We start from the raw sequence: 7,261 nt of genomic DNA, 5'->3' as shown, positions 1-7,261 counted from the left end.
CCGTTAGTCGCCTCTTACGACAAGCAAAGTCGCCTTTTACGACAAACATGGGTTGCTGAAGACCTATTCTACCCCGGGTCTTTACGGAATCACCCAGCCTCCTACGACATACACGGGTTGCTGGAGGCCAATTTTAACCTTGATCATCTCGGGAGAATATTTTATCACGTGAACAAACACGGCTTGATCGTACCAATCTTCGCAAAGACACACGTTCAAAGTCCTACAGATAAAACTTATTAAAGTTTAGTTGACCATATTAATCTCAGCTGTTTATTTGACTTGTGCTGAGCTTTAACACCGGGTCAGCATATAGATTGCGACGGAGGAAGAGAATGACTCACCTTGTGGTATATCACCCCTCAATTTGTTCACAATCCTGCCCGAGAAGCATCGTCATCTTTATTTGGAATATACGAGACACATGCTAACCGGCTACTCTTGCATGTTCTGGTAGTGTATGACTTGCAAACAGTTTGTGGCAAGACACGCTCAGATTGTTGCAACATCGTTGCCCGGAAGAAGCCACAACCAAGGAATGCTCGTCGTGCAAATTACCCCGTGAGCAAGACTGTACCATTATGTCCGAATACAGATAACAGGACAAATACAGAACAATCAATCAACGCGTGGAAACTCCGGAAACTCAGCGATGTTACATTTCGCAAGGTTGAGATTTGAGCTGCTGGGTATGACGTCTTCCAGTCTTCACGAGCAGTCCACACTTTCACAATGTGGAGTCACGGTGTGTGTTTATTTCTGACTGTGGTTTGTGTCTCCGGACAAGCTGATCTAAGTAAGAGTTTCACATTGGACCAACAACCATTGAATGAAACAGCATTGTTTGTGGCTGACGCTCTCTACAAGCATCCCAAATTGTTCCAAAAAGTTATTAACATCAGCTCTGAAATTGGCCCATTCATGTCATTGACCGATGACCCGAAAATATCAATCCTATTCGATCAAGTCCTCGATGCTCTTCCTGCGTTGCTACGGTCACCCTACTTCATCAACGCCGTACGCGTCGTCGCAGATGAGCTGCACAGCGTCAACATTACCGACGTGTACGACTGTCTCCAGAGGAACCATTATACCCCAGACGACATCGCGGCTAAACAGATGGTGAATGATGCTATCTTTGATAGACTGGACAAGATGAGGACGCTTCAAAGACTCCTCACTCTTGGTAGTGCCCGGGACATCCTCCCCCTCAGCGTCAACGACAGTATCACGCCAGGATGCTACAGCGACATGATGAACTTCGTCGACGCAGTTGTCGGTACACAGATTCCACCAAGGAAGGACTTGTATTAAATCAAGATTCCATGGGCACTGAGAAGTAAGTAATCTCGCTGTTACTAGTTGAGGACAACTTAGTACATTGTTACCTTGGACACTGAGAAGTAAGTAGTCTCGCTGTTACTAGTTGAGGAAAAGTTAGTACTTGTTACTTTGGACGCTAAGAAGTAAGTTATCTCGCTGTTACTAGTCGAGGACAAGTAAGTACACTCTTACCTTGGACACTGAGAAGTAAGTAATCTCGCTGTTACTAATCGAGGACAAGTAAGTACATTGTTACCTTGGACACTGAGAAGTAAGTAGTCTCGCTGTTACTAATCGATTACAAAAGTAAGTACATTGTTACCTTGGACACTGAGAAGTAAGTGATCCTGTTGTTACTAGTCGAGGACAAGTAAGTACACTCTTACCTTGGACACTGAGAAGTTAGTAATCTCGCTGTTACTAATCGAGGACAAGTAAGTACATTGTTACCTTGGACACTGAGAAGTAAGACTAGTCTCGCTGTTACTAGTCGAGGACAAGTAAGTACATTGTTGCCTTGGACACTGAGAAGTCAGTAGTCTCGCTGTTACTAGTCGAGGACAAGTAAGTACATTGTTGCCTTGGACACTGAGAAGTAAGTAATCTCGCTGTTACTAGTCGAGGACAAGTAAGTACATTGTTACCTTGGACACTGAGAAGTAAGTAATCTCGCTGTTATTAATCGAGGACAAGTAAGTACATTGTTACCTTGGACACTGAGAAGTAAGTAATCTCGCTGTTACTAGTCGAGGACAAGTAAGTACATTGTTACCTTGGACACTGAGAAGTAAGTAATCTCGCTGTTATTAATCGAGGACAAGTAAGTACATTGTTACCTTGGACACTGAGAAGTAAGTAATCTCGCTGTTACTAATCGAGGACAAGTAAGTACATTGTTACCTTGGACACTGAGAAGTAAGTAATCTCGCTGTTACTAATCGAGGACAAGTAAGTACATTGTTGCCTTGGACACTGAGAAGTTAGTAGTCTCGCTGTTACTAGTCGAGGACAAGTAAGTACATTGTTACCTTGGACACTGAGAAGTAAGTAATCCTGTTGTTACTAGTCGAGGACAAGTAATTACATTGTTACCTTGGACACTGAGAAGTAAGTAATCGCGCTGTTACTAGTTGAGGACAAGTAAGTACATTGTTACCTTGGACACTGAGAAGTAAGTAGTCTCGCTGTTACTAGTCGAGGACAAGTAAGTACATTGTTACCTTGGACACTGAGAAGTAAGTTATCTCGCTGTTACTAATCGAGGACAAGTAAGTACATTGTTACCTTGGACACTGAGAAGTAAGTAATCTCGCTGTTACTAATCGAGGACAAGTAAGTACATTGTTACCTTGGACACTGAGAAGTAAGTAATCTCGATGTTACTAGTCGAGGACAAGTAAGTACATTGTTACCTTGGACACTGAGAAGTAAGTAATCTCGCTGTTACTAATCGAGGACAAGTAAGTATATTGTTACCTTGGACACTGAGAAGTAAGTAATCGCGCTGTTACTAGTTGAGGACAAGTAAGTACATTGTTACCTTGGACACTAAGAAGTAAGTAATCTCGCTGTTACTAATCGAGGACAAGTGAGTACATTGTTACCTTGGACACTGAGAAGTAAGTAATCTCGCTGTTACTAGTCGAGGAGAGGTAAATACATTGTTACCTTGGACACTGAGAAGTAAGTAATCTCGCTGTTACTAGTCGAAGAGAATTAAGTACAATGTTGCCTTAGGCACTGAGAAATTGGTAATCTAGCTGTGATAGCCAAGTTGAGCACATCACGTGATGGCCTCTGTCAGTCAAAAATAATGAGTGTCAGGCAAGGAAACTGTTATTTTAGGTCGTCTTTAATCACCGCGTTACTTATGAATGAAAAGTGAGGACTGGAATCATATTCCCTTGGGTTGTTAAAATTACATACTAATACAATGTTAGGAAGTTGGGCTTTGGACATGATCCCTAGGGTCGAGAAAAGTAGTACTTGGACCTTATTAGCTTCTGCTGTGAAAAGTTGGACTTTGGCCTTATTACCCAAGGCTGTGAAAAGTAGGACTTGAGCCATATTATCTTGGGTCCTGAAAAGCGAGTAATTAATACCCGCCCTCTCATCGATATCAAGCGCCATTTGTTTTTTCCCGAAAAAACAAATTTTCGTCGATACTGTCCTTTACGTTACATATACTAGATTATGTCAAGAAAATACTCATCAAACCAATGCAAAACTATTGGTCACGCCTGTCATACCCGCAATTGTAGCGTCCCTGTAGTACAATATGGGACTGCTTCACACTCTTGTGTCCCCCGCCCGCAAGTCAATGATTGCCCTATGCCAAGTAAGAGGAGGATGGGGCGGGTACACTGTGTGACCTGACGGATAATGTCATCGTACCCTGACGGCGTGGGTTGCTGATCATGCTCGCAATCACTGGTTTGTCTGACCCAGACTGTATTATTTCAGGGCCGCAGTATAGAGCTGGAATATTTATTCAATCACTCACTACTTTTCAGTGCTGGACTCCTACGGCAAGCCGCCTAGTGGTATTTATGAGGGACATGTACACTGGCTGGGCGAACCGAAGGAATGTCGGAGCATACACGCGCAGTTGGCTCCTGGAGTTATCCTTGGTAACAAAACGCTTACCTCCCCTATCGACTTCAAAGGAAAGTACTGCCGGGCTGTGTTTCATCATCTGCCTTGGGTTGCGGACATCTCTCAAATGGTATGTCAACACTTTGAATGTAACGTGAAGCTTCATTACTATGGACATCATTACGTCCCCATCTGACCCGTGAAGATCCGGGGTAGAACAGGTCTTCAGCAATCCATGCTTGCAGTACAAGGCGACTATGCTTGATAATATTCTTCGTCTAGTTGTCCTACCATTTCTCCGACAGCAACCACGTGGTACCATTTATCAGCATGACAACGCTAGAGCCCATACAGCCAAAATTGTCACTAACTTCCTCGCAGCTAACAACGTCAACGACATGTCCCCAGCAGAACACCTCTGGGACTTGATGGATCGTCGTGTTCGACAATGATTACACTTTCCAGCCAACCGGCAAGAACTGATCTTGGCCCTCCAAGAAGAATGGCGTCAAATCCCACGTCACCTCATCAGACGACTGACTTTTTCTGTGCGACGAAGAGTTTTTGCGTGTATTGAGGCATTTGTTGGTCACACACGTTACTAATGACTTGTTATTGACGTGAGCGATTGTTTATGTACTCTGCCTATTGTCCATGATTCTGAAAGCTCGAGTTTTGTACCACACCAAAACTTTAAGGGGGCTCTGACGTCATTCTCGGTCGCGGTATGATTGTCATTTTCAGTGTTGATTATGTTGATACATTGATCTTCTCAATACACTTTACTTCATGCATGTATGTTTTGTTGTTTTTGAGCAAGAGTGATTTCAAACTCTGGTAAAGTTTCTTTTGGACGTCAGTTAAAATTGGCCGAAACATGCTTGCCTTGTTGAGTAGTGAGTGTTTTTATTTTCTTTAGTCAGCTAATTCAGCAACTCCACGCTGCTTTGATCAGCTATTACAGCACACAGGTCATAAATCAGGCGAGGTTAAGCAACGTTGGTCTCGGAGAGCACTTGGATAGGAGACCGTGTTCGCCAGATTGACTCCTGGGACTTGCTAGGGCTTTGGTACTGCCCCACAGTGAAGCACACGCAGCACATGTTGTGTCTCCTTGAGCAAGTGACTCGGTTCCAATTATGCCTCTGTTCACCCAGCACTGAATGGGTACCCAGAAGGATGAGATAGTAATGACGGTTAACCTTCCAGGGCCTCACATCCACCCTAATAATAATTATATAGCGCTTTATGCATGCCCTTGTGTAGTATGATAGCGCACTATATATAGGAGTAGTGGTAGCAGCAGCAGTAACCTTCTCGCATATTTTGAGTCTCTGAGTCGTCTGAGGCGCCGCGATTCGCTGTGCAGAGTTGCATCCCTTGGGCACGCCACAAACCTATGATTGTGGGTTCGAATCACGGTTCGCCCCGATTATGTTTCTAGGTTTGTCAGCACCATACCCGTGATCTTAGATTTCACCGAAGGGATAAACGTTTGAGGCCTGCATCACTTCGTGCTTTCCGTCCACATTAAGCTGACACGCCATGATATAACTGGAATACTGTAAAAGGAGGCGTTAACCCAACTCACTCACTCACTCAATTATGTATACTTTCCTTTAAACACATTCAAAACTGGGGTGTTTTGCTGGGGACATCTAGGAATTCACTACAAAGGATGAATCGGTTATCCGGACATTTGTTAATCCGGACGCCACCAATAACACAATGGTGTATGTTCTCGTATCTGTTCCAGGAGATGAACATGATTAACAGTTTGGTTGTAACACAATGTGTTTATTGAAATACATAAATCTGCTGCACTTTACGTTGTTATGAGGCAGAGCCTGTACAGAGTGCTGACTCGACAGATATGAAAACAATCACGCCTCTGTTATATAACAAGAACAGAAATCAATATATGTCATATATCATTGCCACTGATTCCAGACTCCCACTCCCGACCTGCTACAACTGCAGATACACGGTATGTTAGGTTGTTCTTTTAACAGATCCCACCTTGATTGTTTTTATGCCCAAATCCTAATATTTAATATTTTTATTAATGATTTTCTGATGATGGACATTTCTATTTCAAAAATTATGTTTGTTTGTTGTTTAACGCAGCACTCAGCAATATTCCAGCTATATGACGGCGATCTGTAAATAATCGAATCTGGACCAGACAATCCACTGATTGACATCATGAGCATCAATCCACGCAGTTGGGGTACGATGCAGCATCAACCAAGTCAGCGAGCCTGACTATGCGACTGGCCTACTATCAACTATAATCGCCGCGCCTATCGTACTTGGTATGCAAATAGCCGCCAGAGTCTCCGGACTGGCAGGAATAGCGAAAAAAATCATTTCTCGTAAGTGTATAATGGTATACATATGAATAAAAATATTAGAGAATATTTTCATTACAATTTAGTTTAATCTCATGACGATCGTTGAATCGCATCATCATTTTTGCATAAAAAATTCCCCTGTAGTGGTGGTATAAATCTGGCTCCAGTTGAAGTGAGCCAGAACCACTATTACCTATGCTACTACTCCTCTCTCCCTTGCTCACCATATCACCCTTATCTCCCTTTCACTCCCTCTCTCCCTTGCTCACGATATCACCCCTCTCTCCCCTGCTCATCCTTTCACTCCCTCTCTCCCTTGCTCATCCTTTCACTCCCTTGCTCGCCACATCACCCCCTCTCTCCCTTGCTCATCCAATCAATCCGTCTCTCCCTTGCTCACCTTATCACCCCCTCTCTCCCTTGCTCGCCACATCACCCCCTCTCTCCCTTGCTCATCCTATCACCTCCTCTCTCCCTTGCTAACCACATCACCCCCTCTCTCCCTTGCTCACCGTATCACCTTCTCTCTCCCTTGCTCGCCATATCACCCCCTCTCACCATATCACCCCCTCTCTCCCTTGCTCACCATATCACCCCCTCTCTCCCTTGCTCATCCTATCACCTCCTCTCTCCCTTGCTAACCACATCACCCCCTCTCTCCCTTGCTCATCCTATCACCTCCTCTCTCCCTTGCTCACCATATCACCCCCTCTCTCCCTTGCTCATCCAATCACTCTCTCTCTCTCTCCCTTGCTCACCACATCACTCCCTCTCTTCCTTGCTCATCCTATCACCTCCTCTCTCCCTTGCTCACCACATCACTCCCTCTCTCCCTTGCTCACCATATCACCCCCTCTCTCCCTTGCTCATCCAATCACTCTCTCTCTCTCCCTTGCTCACCATATCACCCCCTCGCTCCTTAGCTCACCGTATCACCCACTCTCTCCCTTGCTCACCACATCACTCCCTCTCTCCCTTGCTCACCACAT

General features: G+C 44.4%; 1 pseudogene; it reads left to right on the top strand.

The window, feature by feature from the left end:
• Positions 1-732: 732 nt before the first annotated feature.
• Positions 733-4,370, top strand: LOC139471079 (uncharacterized; annotated as a pseudogene).
• Positions 4,371-7,261: the final 2,891 nt, after the last annotated feature.

The sequence above is a fragment of the Haliotis cracherodii genome, unplaced genomic scaffold (genome assembly GCF_022045235.1).
Source record: "Haliotis cracherodii isolate W230 unplaced genomic scaffold, xgHalCrac1.p SCAF_21, whole genome shotgun sequence".
In the NCBI taxonomy this organism is placed as follows: domain Eukaryota; kingdom Metazoa; phylum Mollusca; class Gastropoda; order Lepetellida; family Haliotidae; genus Haliotis; species Haliotis cracherodii.
This window is presented reverse-complemented; position numbering and strand designations above follow the sequence as displayed.